Raw genomic sequence first — 13,774 nt, 5'->3', positions numbered from 1 at the left:
AAAGCTAATTTCGCAAAGAAAAGGATCATGAGTAGGCGCACTCATCTACATCCTCCAGAGTGCATGAGCCTCTTTCCTGCACCAACATGCGCTAACATGGCACGGTCTTGTGGCAGAAGCATAAGTGGCAGATGCAGCATTGATATTCAATGGAACTCAAAAGGAGTTTACTACAGAGCTATGTAATGGAACTTGTCAGGGGGATTCAGAATAGTTCCATGCCTCAAATGGGTCAACAAGTGATTCTAATGGAGGGGTGTGGCCAAGCCGGCTAGGAGGACGGACGTGCTCTGCTGAGGCTCCACGATCGGGCCAGCATATCGCCTGTTTCTCAGCGTCGTTCTGACCTGCTAAAACACCAGACAAGTGTTGAAGGGTGAGCTGCACCTGATGGTTCTCCCCAGACCCAACAACCAAGGGTATTATTGTGGGAAAACCGAAGAAAACAGGACCAGGGCTGATGGCGGCAAGATGGCGTCCGCCCGCCACTAACTGCAGGCTCTGAGAGGTGAAGCCCAAAGCGGACATCACCAGCAGCGACGGGAATTGCGATTCTCCTATTACCATGACTAGAGAATCTGGATTTCATTAAAGACACGGAGGCTAACATTATGCATATTTCTTTTAATGCAGTCTCCAAGCCGCATACATCATAAAGCAAAAGTTCCAGAACGTTAACAATAATAAAAGGCATGAGCCCATAGCAATCTGCCTCTTTTAAATGAAGTGTAGAGCAGGATACGTTCCAGGAAAGGAAGAGATGACTTTGATAATCATCAGTGAAAGTAGTGGATCAGTAGCGATGAACATCCGAGTGTCAGTAACTTGAAGATTAAGAAAGATTATCTGTAAGAAAGAGAGAGATGCAAGTAATTCTGGAATAAAGAAGGGTGAAGAGAGGAAATAAACAATGTGGTTAGGCATAGGTAAAACAAAGGACAATCATTTATAAAATTCATAATACATTTGATTGTAAAATATCAGAAATGATTGAACTTAAAATATATATTTAATGTTAAAAGAATCACAGGGAAGAGGAGGGGGGGATAATGTTAGCCTCCGTGTCTTTAATGAAATCCAGATTCTCTAGTCATGGTAATAGGAGAATCGCAATTTCAATACAAGACCGGAGGCTACCATTATGCATGTTGGTAGCTTTGCAAGACTACGTCAGACATATGAAAAATTGGTTTGCAATAATGGTGAGTGAAAGTACTAGCATTGGACCAGTCGGCGGCTTTGAGAATATCGTCCAACTTACCTCCGGACCAGAAGGACTTACTGGCCATGGCACCTCGGATGGAATGGGGTTTGAATAAATTTAAATCTATACCTGCTAAGCTCATAGCAATTTTAACCCATCTAGCGATAGAAGCGGAGGAGATAGCTTTGTGAGGTTTAATGAAGGAGATAAGAAGCTGATTTACATCAGGGGGGCGAAGAGGGTTCATTCTGCGGTCGTACTCTTTCAAACAATCTACGACACAAAGTTTTTTGCACAAGTCAAAGCGCGGATAAAAAATAGAGTCAGACATCGTCTTGGTTCTTCTAAACATATCAAAATTGACTCCAAACATGTTGTAGGATCTATTGGAGATTTCAAGAGCTTTAACATCCGAGACCCTACGGCAGGAAACTAGGCAAAGTAGGGTTGCGAGTTTAATAGAAAGATTCTTGTTATTCAAGAGAGTATTATCAGGCCAGTTGGAGAAAAGATTGAGGATCAAATTCACATCCCATAGAGATTGATATCTAGGTTTAGGAGGTCTCCTAAGTCTAATACTTTTGAGAACTCTACAAATGATGGTATTTTTACCAACGGTTTTACCATTAACGAGAGCGTGTCCAGCGGAGATATCAGATCTATAACAATTGATAGATCTATAACTAAGCCCTCTTTCGAATTGTTCCACGAGGAAGTTAACTTTGTCAACAATAGGTGCTTCCACGGAATCCAGGTTCCTTTCCAGGCACCAACGAACCCATAATTTCCAGATGTTATTATACCGGTAGTGTGTACCGGGGGCCCAGGATTCTCCAAGGAGAGTAGAAGCTGTTGACGAAAGTCCTGTGAGATGGTTGGATCTCCTGACACTCTCCAGGCAAGAAGGTTCAGATTCCCGGAATGAACCAGGGGGTGAATTCGACCGTCTACGTCTGTAAGGAGGTCCCCGAGGGAAGGAATTAGGAAGGGAAGGTCGTAAGCAAGTTCCAGAGTTGTGGGAAACCAGGCCTGGGAGGGCCAGAAGGGAGTGATTAGGACGATGGAGCAGCGTTTGTGTCTGATTTTCTGGAGTACTCTCTGTGTCATTGAGAAAGGAGGGAAGGCATAACCGTTGGTTCCTTTCCAGGGTTGAAGAAAGGCATTTACTGCTAGAGCACCCGGTCTGGCATCCAGCTGTAGTAGTTCTTTAGTTGGAAAGTTAGTCTGCTTGCAAAGAGATCTAATCCCAGGGGGCCCCAGGTATTGTTGAGGGAGTTGAAGACAGAGGGGTTGAGCTTCTAATCGGTGTGGTCCAGGAGGAACCTTGAGTTCCAATCCGCCGAGGTGTTTGTCTTCCCTGGGAGGTATTCGGCTCTTAGGGATATTTTGTGTTCTAGACAAAACATCCAAAGTTTCTTGGGTAGGTTTGAAAGATCTACAGACTTTGTTCCGCCTAGGCGATTTATATATGCAACTGCGGACATATTGTCCATCTTTAGAATGACAGATCTCCCTTGAAGGGAATGTTTGAAGCTCATTAAGGCATAGAGTCCCGCGGTCAATTCTAGGAAATTTATATGGTGGGAAGATTCTTCCAGAGACCAAACTCCACCCGTGTTCTGATCTAAGAAACAGGCTCCCCAGCCATGGAGACTCGCATCGGATTCTAATACAAATTCCGGAGTTGAGCCAAAAATTGCTTTTCCATTCCAAGCATCCAGGTTTTCTAACCACCAATTCAGTTCTAATATCGCCTCTTGATCCAGGGAGATGCGATCTCCGTACCAAAGTCCCGAACGAAGGGCTTTCGACTTTTTTCTCTGAAGAGCACGATAGTTTAGTGGGCCCGGAAAGATAGCTTGGATAGAAGAGGAGAGGAGACGGAGTAACCTGGCTAATTCTCTTAAGGATAAGATCTGTTGATTCAGAACATGTCTTATCTCTTTCTTGATTTTTGATATTTTCTTCTGAGGAAGTAGAAGGAGACATTTCGTGGTGTCTACCGTAAAACCCAGGAATTCCAAGGATCTTGAGGGGGAGAGTATAGACTTTTCTGTGTTTATAATGAACCCCAGGTTTTCTAGTAGCTCTATTACAGTCTTTAGGTCCTGAATGATTTGAGAGTGGTCTTGTGAAAGAATAAGAATATCGTCGAGGTAAATGATCATCCGAATACCCTTTTCCCTTAGTGAAGAGGCGACTGATCTCATCACTTTGGTGAAGCACCATGGTGCTGAAGAGAGACTGAAGGGGAGAGCTTGGAATTGAAAGAGATGTTTTTTCCACAGGAATTGTAGGAAAGGTTGATGACACCTGGCCATAGGGATGGTAAAGTAAGCGTCTTTTAGATCTAATTTGACTAACCAATCTCCCTCTAGTAGTAGATCCCTGAGAAAGTGAATGCCTTCCATTTTGAAATGTCTGTAGACAAGGTATTTGTTGAGTTCCCTTAAGTTTATGACAGGTCTCCAACCCTTGTCTTTTTTCTTGACGAGAAAGAGTGTGCTTATGAATCTTAACATTTCTAAGGGAACTTCTCTGATGGCACCTTTCTGAAGCATTGAGGAAATCTTCTCCTCTATTATTTTTTCCTGATCTACGGTGAGAGGGATATCTCTCGGGAAATAAGTTTGAGAAGGAATTTGTGTAAAGTCTATCATAAACCCCTTCACAGTATTTAAAACCCATGGGTCTTGGGTTATTAATTTCCAATTCTGAAGGAAGAATCTGAGTCTCCCTCCCACTTTTGTTAAAAGGGGAGTGAAAGGGGAAGGGTGAAAAATTGTACTTACTTTGAAGGGTGCTGTCGTTGGAGGGACCGCGTGATCTGAAGCTTCTGGAGCGAAATCCTCTTCCTCTTTGTGGAAAGAACTGAGGGATGTTGGAGGGTTGGTACCCTCTTCCTCCATATTCTCTGGATCTAGGGTAGGGCCTTCGGTTGAACCGGCCGGAAGGAAGGCCCCTTCTTCCTGCCCTTCCAAAAAGGTTGTTGGTGTTAAAGACCCTTTTCATGTTTTGATGGGCCTTGTCTAAGGCAGTGAAGGTAGACACGTATTTGCCTAGAGTCTTGATAAGGTCTTCACCAAAGAGAAGCCCTTTAGGGTTGAGGGAGGGTTCCTTATCTGCTAGGTCGCTTAGTTTAGGAGAGATCTTATTAAGGACTACTCTTCTCCTTTCTGAGTTAAGGCTGGCATTGGCGTTACCCAATAGAATCAAGGCTCTCTGGCTTAAGCCTCTAATTATCTCAGTGTTAAGGGGGGTCCCATTAATGTGGCTGTCTTCTGCTGTATCGATAATCCTAGCTAGTGGGCCCAGGATATCGAGGACCCGGTCTTGGCATCCCTTTAGGGATCTCTCCATCCCTTTTCTTGGGTCCCTTCCGAGTTTAAATAGATATTTGATAAATTCAGGGTCCAAATTTGGAGTTTGGCAGGTTTTGTCATTTATAGAAGGTCTTGAGCATTCAGCTCTCAATAAATTACGGGTATTTCTTTCTAAAGGGAATCTTAGCCATTTTTTAATGAATTTACTAACATGTTCTTGGGAAAACCATTCACAACTCCTAGGCTGTTTTAAATTGTGGGGCGAGAACATTTCTTCGCCGAGAGGGTCAATAATATTGTCGTTAGAAGTAGAAGGTGTTTCTTCATCAAATGGTTGTGAATTAAACTCTTGGTCATCTTCGTCGAGGTCCAGGATATATTCATCTGGGGGGTCAGAGGAATCGTCATCAGTATCCTGAAATTCCTCATCTCCAAATTGGAGATCATTTTTTTGAGCACTTCGATAATTTGGGCCGCGAGGGACACCCTGATAGTTTGTGCCGCTGAGGACACCTTTAAGATTTGTGCCGCTAAGGACACCCATTGAGTTTGAGGTGCGGTGACCTCCCGTAAAAGTAGAGGTGCTGAGACCTTCCATAGTGCTCTTGGGGGTTGCATGATCAATATTTTTATTTTTATTAAGTCTTTTCCCCCTTATTTCACTGAGATCTTCGGTAGGTAAGGTTAGATCGATCTCAGTAGTATCGTATTCATGAGATCTTTTAGAGGTTATGGCTTTAGAAAGGGTTTGAAACATACAAGATCTCATTTCTTTGTGGATCATGCTTTTGATTCTGTCGTTGTCCATGATCAGTATGGAGGAGTTACCTTCGTCAGATTCAACGTCAGACATTATGTAGATGACCAGGAGTATTTGATACTGTTGAAACCCCCTTTTTAAATTTATTTTTTATTTTTTATATTTTATATATTTTTTATTATTTTATTTATTCTTATTATTTTAATTTTAAATTTGGGTAATTAATAGGTAAAAGGTCTCTTCAAATGTAAAGAACTCATGCTATATTTATATGATGAGGGTTTTAGTCATAGGAGGTGATTAGTAGTATCTTCTAAATAATCTCCGTGTAGGGATGGGGCTGAAAAATCCCAAAGACGAGTGGAGAGACCTGAGCTAATAACGCGGGGCGTCAGTTGAAGGGCTTCTCCGATCTGCGAGGGCTCAACTGACAGCAGCTCGCAGGATCGGGTTAGCGCGCTCGATAGAGAGTAGAAGAGGAATGCACCTTAGCGGAGTGGCTACGCAACGCGTGTGTTGCTAAGGTGCATTCCTCTAACCGGCATTGCCCGTGTTGAGGAATGGCTTCTACGTTCGCCGCTTAACGGGGCATTTCCTCAGATTGCATTCAGAGTGAAGAAGGAGATGCGGAAAAGCGGGTGAGAAACGAGGGGGAGAGCCACCGTTGGGGCGAGGCTCTCCCCCAGGAAATGAGGGTAAAAGCGCAGATTTTTTTTTTTTATGCAAAAGGCTGAAAAGTAGGAAAAATTAAGGGGAATTGGTCATTAGCCGATCTCCGTAAATTGGAGGTCGGTTGAGGGAAGAGGATAGAGAGTTAGGGGGATTATGGCCCGAGAAGAGAGAAATGAGTGTAAACGAGGGGTAGATAGCATACAATATAAGGCAGTAAGAAAAAACAATCACATTTTTAGAGAAAAAAATGTAAGTAGTATTAAACAGTATTAAACAGTATCAACTAAATGGTAATAGCGAGAGAGAGATAATGTAAAGGACTTATCTGCTTGGAGCCGCATTTAAAAGAGGCAGATTGTTATGGGCTCATGCCTTTTATTATTGTTAACGTTCTGGAACTTTTGCTTTATGATGTATGCGGCTTGGAGACTGCATTAAAAGAAATATGCATAATGGTAGCCTCCGGTCTTGTATTGAAATCAGCGTGCCACCGCAACCGCTCTCACCCCTGGTTCATCATAACGCAGACTCGCGGTGCGAGTTCCAAACTGCAGTGTCGGAGACCCGACAAAATTCAAGGTAGCCCTCCATTCTCAGCGATGCCTGGACCTAAGATGGCGTCTAGGTCCTGAAATAACCTGCGCTACTGAGACAGTGACCCAGCGGCCTTCCATGAACACCCTGCTTCAACGAGTCGGCGGTGAGTGACCGGACTCCCTGTGACTGGGGGTAAGGGAAGTCGATGACCCGTCCCCCTTTTCAGCTTCACAAATTGCGAGACTGCCCTCTCCTCCGGGCTGCTTGGACATAAGATGGCACCTGAAACCCACAGCGAGTAGTGCTGTTAAAGCCACGACTCTGGAGACTATGTGGACATTCCGCATACACAGACCTAAGGTGAGCCATTGGATTCATCGGCTCGGGCGAGACCCCCCTCTCCTCCCCTTCTCAATGCAGTGAGTTCCAGACACCCCCAGAATGGACGCTGCCTGACATGGCGGTGCCATAACCTCTATTGCTCCCGCCTCAGCCTACATACCTCGCCATGGGTGCAACGTACGAACAGGCTGTCACCTCACCAAGGACCTCCTCAGCGCCCTGCTCACCAGCACACGCAGTACCATACGTCCTCCCAAAACCTGTAGGGAGGCGAACTGGACACGGTGACAACCAGAGCAGGGGCTCCCCTCCTCTCGAAGGCCCACTGATCCAGTATTATCCAGTATCCTGCCAGTCGGGCACCAACCGACTACTGGATCCCCGGTCCAACACCGAGACGCTTTAACTGTAGGCCGCACGCCCCACTGTCCTCAACGCCGCTTGCGACACAAAAGACCCTCATAGTCGCCACAATGGGGAAACCGAGGGCATCCCAGCACACCACGGTGCCCGAGACCGCTCCCGAAAACATGCCCAACACCAGGACATGGGCCGCATTTACTGCGCCACAGTCCGACCCATCAATCTCAGACAAGTTGGATCAGGTATTGACAGCCATCGAACACTCCAGGATCTCCGTGGAGAAGCGCCTGGGCACCCTCGCGACGGATATCAGCCTTATACGGGACGACCACCGCAAACTCACTGACAAGGTGAAGGAGGGGGAGAGGGAACTGGCCGCGCTGCAACACGCTATCAAGATACACCAAACGACACTGCAAGATGTCCTGAGCCGACTGTCCACTATAGAGGAACATACGGACGACTTGGAAGGGCATTTGCGATGCTGCAACATTCGCGTGCTGGGCCTTCCGGAGGGAATTGAAGGCACGGACCCGTTGGGATACATGGAAACATAGGTGAAATTAATTTACCCCCCGCAACAGACAGGACGGCATTCTTCTCCATCGAACGTGCCCACAGTGTACCAGCTCGCAAACCTCCACCAGGAGCACCCCCAAGACCGATGTTGGCGAAATTCTTACATTTTCGAGACCGGGATGCGGTGCTCCGAGCAGCCAGACAAACAGGCCCCCTACACATGGAAAACAAGCAGATAATGATATTCTCAGACTATGCACGAGCGGTACAACAGCAAAGATCTTCGTTCCTGGAAGTAAAATGTCGGCTGCGTTCAAACAAAATACAGTACTCCCTCCTTTTTCCGGCCCATCTCAAAATACTCTATAATGGCAGGGCTACCTTCTTCACGAGAGCAGAAGAGGCACACGAATGGGCGGACCACCACTGAATGCCGCAATCTAGAACAGAAATCACACAAGACCCGGCCTTCAAAGCACCACGCACCAGGAGACGCACCTCAAAGCAGCAACACAGCGGGGCAAAGACAATGACCCGGACCGGCACTCAAGACTCCCCGGATCTAGAACTAATCATGAAAGAGAGACAGGAGGTCCTACAAGCGGTGATTGTCCTACAAGCTTCCTCCCAGGTGGAGGACATCGATCGAGCACCACACCTCCTCTTCAGAAGGGGAGGACGATAGCGATGGAACAGTCTCCGGAGTGGACTCAGTTACACCTCCCATGGTCACCCCCCAAACAGCTGACATCATGATGGATGGACAAATGAACTCCCTCCTAGCATGAAATGATCTCACCGCCAACTCCAAATGACCTACATAGCCCGCACCTCCTTCTTAAACACGTGACATAGACATGATCTGACATGCTCCAAACGACACTGCCAGATCCTACAACGGCCCGGTCAGTGAGATGCCTCGCCTAGCACATACTGCCACCCCTATTGTTTATCATTGTACTCTCCTGTTGAAATAGAGTAGGTTTGGACGTATTGCTGGCTACGATGGGTCCTCAGCATTGGGAACGTTTCCCAACCCTAGTTATTTTTTGTAGTTCCCTACCCTTGTTCTGCATCACCCTACCCCCTCATAGAAACACACGCAACAGGGTACCCGAGACATGTTTACAGGAGGCAGATGGCAGGGTATGTGCCCCTCACACTGCAGGGGACTCATTGGTCACTAGGTTCCGGCAGGTACAGCCCACCCAAACGAGCACTGACGACATTACATGGCTGTAAACACACAGAATGCTGACATCAGCATCCTAACGCCCGAGGTCTTCATACACCACGCAAGCGATACACCATATACTCATACACGAAGCGCCAAAACGCTTGGATCGCGTTTCTACAAGAGACTCATCTTACTAATACTGAGATAAGCAAGCTACAGTCCAAATGGCGAGGTACCATATGTGCCACATCACACTTCGCTTACGCACAGGGAGTGTGGATCTGGGTCCGACCAGGGACCCCCTTTCAGGAACTTAGATGGGTGGTAGACAAGGAAGGTAGATACGCCTTATTAGAGGGCCTCCTAAATTGGACATTCGGTACTACTGAAAAGTATATACGCCCCGAACGTAGAACAGGACAAGTTTTGGGAACGCCTCACTGGGGTACTTGCCCAATTTGCCTCCATACCATGGATTTTAGGGGGCGACTACAATTGAACATTAGACCTCACTTTAGACCGCTCTCACCCCCCACCCGCACACTCGGCCGCCCAGAAACAAACAGAACGATTCAGAGCCTGGGTCACACAATGGGCACTCACTGACGCATGGAGAATGCAACACCCGCAGATTAGACTATATTCGTTCCACTCCATCACTCGTAACCTTAGAGTCCGACTAGACAGATTCTTATGTTCAGCGGCGGTTCTGCCCAAAGTGCAACACACAGATTATATGGGTATGATCATTTCTGACCACGATGCTCACATTCTACAATTAAATTGGAGACCCCCGTATCCCCCAGTCCCCACATGGCGCCTCCCACGGGACTGCCTAGCAGATCCAGTTTTCAAACATGACCAGGGGCAAAGTATACAGGAACTACTTCACACACAATGTAGGGACAGCATCCTCCACATTGATAGAATGGGACGCATTTAAAGTGGTAGCCCGGGGAGAATGTATTAAGAAAATAGCGGGAGTGAAACAGACCCTAGAGCAAGCACTCACCAAAGCTGAAAAACAACTCGCCACAGTTACTAAACGGGATGACTTATCGGAAGAGGTAGCGACACAGCTTGCCAAGGCCAGGATGGAATATATGACAGCTTGCGTCAACCTCCGACGCTACAACTTCAGGACATATGCAACCCGAATGCACAAGGAGCGCGATAAAACGGGTATCTTGCTAGCCAAACAAGACAGCGACATGAAACCCATAACTGAGGTAATAGACCCCAACGGTAACTTAGTATGGTCCCAAGATCGGATCCTTTCAGCATTCCATCAACACTACTCGAAAGTTTGCTAAAAAATGGAATTACAATGGAACCTTCTATTTTGCCAGCACCTGAAATTAATGTCACCCTTTGGTATCTTTCCCACAGAAATATGCTATTACACATAGGTCAAGGGGATGTGTGCATTCTGAATAGCACCCATTGTAACAATGCTAGTTCCCTAGAGAACAAGATTAGACAAATCTAACATAAGCTAAGATGCACCACAGATTCATAAACAGTGTCACTTTGTTTGTATTCAAGTTAATATAAGAGGACAAGGTAATCCGTGATTTCAATTTCTTTATTCCAAATTCATTGGACAATGCAAAGCGATACAGCCGACGCGTTTCGTCCTAACACAGGACTTCTTCAGGGCTGTTCAGAAAAAATACATAGATACAATACAATTACACACATGTCATACATTTTAAAAAAAATATCCTACAGTGGATATTGGTTTGACAAACTCAAGCTTACATACTGACAGACATATTTACAAAAATACTAATCAGTAGACAGTGTTCATTTAAAAAGTCTATTAAAACATAACGAAAAATGTCACGTTATATCTCATTTTCATATTTGCTCAATATCCCCCACTTTAGGAACACAGCTCACCAAATTTGCAATACGTATATAGGGCAATTTTTATTTGAGATTATCTCATATGTGCATGTGGAGACACTTGATAAGGAAAAAGAGGAAAGGGAGAGGTGAAAATCAGTGGACACAGACATAGGATAATCTGGAAAATCTGGAAAATCATACTGCCATTCACTAGGTTTACTCGGATCGAAACATGAATATTCTGCATGTATTCGCAAGAAGAAATCATATGAGTAAGGTTTGTGTATATAGATAACGTTGGTCAGAACTGGGCATGCTCCATAATAAGTAATTTGCTGTACCTACCAAGAATAGGCAGGTGAGTCGCTTCAAACTTGATTGGTTTATGACTATCCAATATAGACTGGGAATCTTCCGTCCAGAATTGTATAATTTACGAGCCATATGCTTAATCTGCAATATGAGATAGATTAGTCTATTTATTTGTATTGGAACAGAATTATTTATACACTAAGTTGAGTCTAATTAGAAGTCTATGGGCACAACCTCCATAGTAAAACATTGTTTCTATATAATCTAATGGGATCTATTAAGTAGGGCATCTAGGTTCTGCACTGTAAGCTGTAAACCCAAGTATGGTCCATGTGATACATACCTACATATGAGAAAAGGAGGTTCAAAGGCATATTCGTAGAAATGTCAATTTCGGGGATTGTTTTTCCTTGTCTATATACTGGGTTAGAATGAAGAGTCGTAGTCCACTCGCAAATATGGAGGGAGCCCTTGTACCGATCTAAGGGAAGGGAGGTAAGCATAGTCAGGCATAAGCATATGGAGTGATTTGGGTCCTGACCCTACTCTAAGACTTACATAAGTAAAAGAAGATTTCTTTATATCTAAGAAACAGGGACAGGGTCAAGTCCATCCAACATTCCCCCATTTTACCGTATATATATAATTAATGCACCTCTTCCTAATGCCAAAGGAGCTGGGAGGATGCTACAGTAAAGATCAGAGAAGATCCATACAAATGTTCAAATGCAATCTGGGCTCAGTTGGGCATATGCGCCCTATTTACTTAGTACGTCTCTCAAGTTTCAGTGTATTCCCATTTTAATATTCTATTGTAAACGCAGAACCCGATCATGCACGCCTCTTCTGACCATATGCAATGTTAGGACCCAAGGGAGAATGAAGTCTCTGAAATAACGATCTCATCATTTTCTAGAGAAAGCCTAATCCACTATTCTCATGTTATCAGAATGGCTATTCTAGCATGCACTTACCACAATCTATTAGTCATGAAGGGCGGGCCACAGGAAAGTCCACTGTTACAGGAAGCGGTCCCTCGATCAGGAATCCCGTAATTCAGAAGAACCACTCGCTTTATATGTTTTGAATGGCCCCGCCGATTCAAAACACCTGTGTTGGGTTACGGAGCAACACCCCTTCCAGGTCACGTGATTTCTGACATAAACGAGGTGGCCATCTTTGAGTGGAGGGTCAAACCCATTAAAATTAATGGATGGCCGTATGAAATTTAAGACATTTTAACCCTTACTAGATCTGGGATTTATATTTGTTAGGTTGTGCCAGAAGTATTACCAAGTAACTGGCTTCAGGAAGGTTTCCTATCTCCGAGTCGTAGTGTAAACGAAGTGATAACTTCGGAAGCCTCTGTGGGTCATGTATTAACCGGCACCAATTATGCGGCCATCTTGGAATGTGCAAAGTCCCTAATCTGGTGTCAGGTTGTATTCGGTGAAAGAGCCGAGTATCTGCGTGGCAACTGTAAACAATTGCAAGCGCAGTGCACAGGCTCTAAATGGATGAATTAACAACTTTTTATTATGAACAAGTATCAAAGCCAAACTTGAAGCGTTGAGAATATGAGATCGTAGTTTGAACGAAGTAATGACTTCGAAAGCCCTTGTGGGTGCAGTGCACAGGCTATAAATCGATAAATTAACAACTTTTTATTATGAACAAGTATCAACGCCAAACTTGAAGCGTTGAGAATATGAGATCGTAGTTTGAACGAAGTAATAACTTCGAAAGCCCTTGTGGGTCATGTGATCACCGGTACCAATTATGCGGCCATCTTGCAATATGCAAAGTCCCTAATCTGGAGTCAGGATACACCAAGTTGTGTCCGGTGGAAGAGCCGAGTATCAGCGTGGCAACTATAAATAATTGCATGCGCAGTGCATAGGCTCTGACTGGATAAATTAACATTTTGTTATTATGAACAAATATCGAAGCCAAACTATAATCGCTGAGAGTATTAGATCTAAGACCTGAATCGGCATAGAGTATGACGATCTCCCTGTAGAGTACTTGTAAGCTAATAAAGATCTCTACCTATGCGTATTTGTTGGGGTGGAAATGCCAGACAGTATAGGGAAAATTATTTTGAACCTAAAAGTAAAGAAATCTGAATATGATAATCCAGATATATGTGGTTGTAAGCTTCAATGTGTGATAACCATCCTGGCATAGACCTATATCAATGATCCTATGAATAAACTCAAATATGCCAAATTAAATAGGCAACATGATAATCTTAATCACAGGTTTAATATTCCCACTTTCTTTAATATATCGTTAGATACTCCAGACGTATGTAGTGGTGAGTTACAATATATGGCGGCCAACTTACCCTGGACTTATGTAAATAATCCTATAGGTAAAGTCAAATGTGCCAATATTTTAAAGGCAACATGATGATCTTATTCACATGACCTGTATTCTCTCTTTCTTCAAGGACAGATCATTTCTGCACAAACTATGTCATAACCGATATCCCTAGTGATCTGGCAATATAATAACAAGTGCTCCATACAGTTTCAGTACTTAAAATTATATACAGAGCGGAGTTTAAAAAGAGCCTTGGGAAAAGATTTAAAGTGACCGTAAGGACCAAGGACAGCAGAGTTACATGATTTACTACACATGTTGTATTCACGTCAATATACGTACTACCTAGATAGTGGCAGACTTTCACGTATAAAGACATATGCTATGTT

The 13,774-nt window shown here is 44.4% G+C and overlaps 1 protein-coding gene across 2 annotated transcripts in view; it reads right to left on the bottom strand.

Moving 5' to 3' along the window:
* POMT2 (protein O-mannosyltransferase 2) overlaps positions 1–13,774 on the bottom strand; it is a 408,616-nt gene that overhangs the window by 371,890 nt on the left and 22,952 nt on the right. The window contains exon 2 of one of the 2 annotated variants that reach the window (XM_085626672.1): positions 11,094–11,201. The exons of the other annotated variant lie outside the window; for it this stretch is intronic. The gene's annotated coding sequence lies outside the window, so the exon portion shown is untranslated. The remainder of the gene's footprint in view (positions 1–11,093; positions 11,202–13,774) is intronic. 2 annotated transcript variants of the gene reach the window in all.

The sequence above is a fragment of the Triturus cristatus genome, chromosome 9 (assembly GCF_964204655.1).
Source record: "Triturus cristatus chromosome 9, aTriCri1.1, whole genome shotgun sequence".
NCBI classification, from domain to species: domain Eukaryota; kingdom Metazoa; phylum Chordata; class Amphibia; order Caudata; family Salamandridae; genus Triturus; species Triturus cristatus.
The sequence above is the reverse complement of the archived record's forward strand: the minus strand, read 5'-3'. Positions and strand labels throughout refer to the sequence as shown.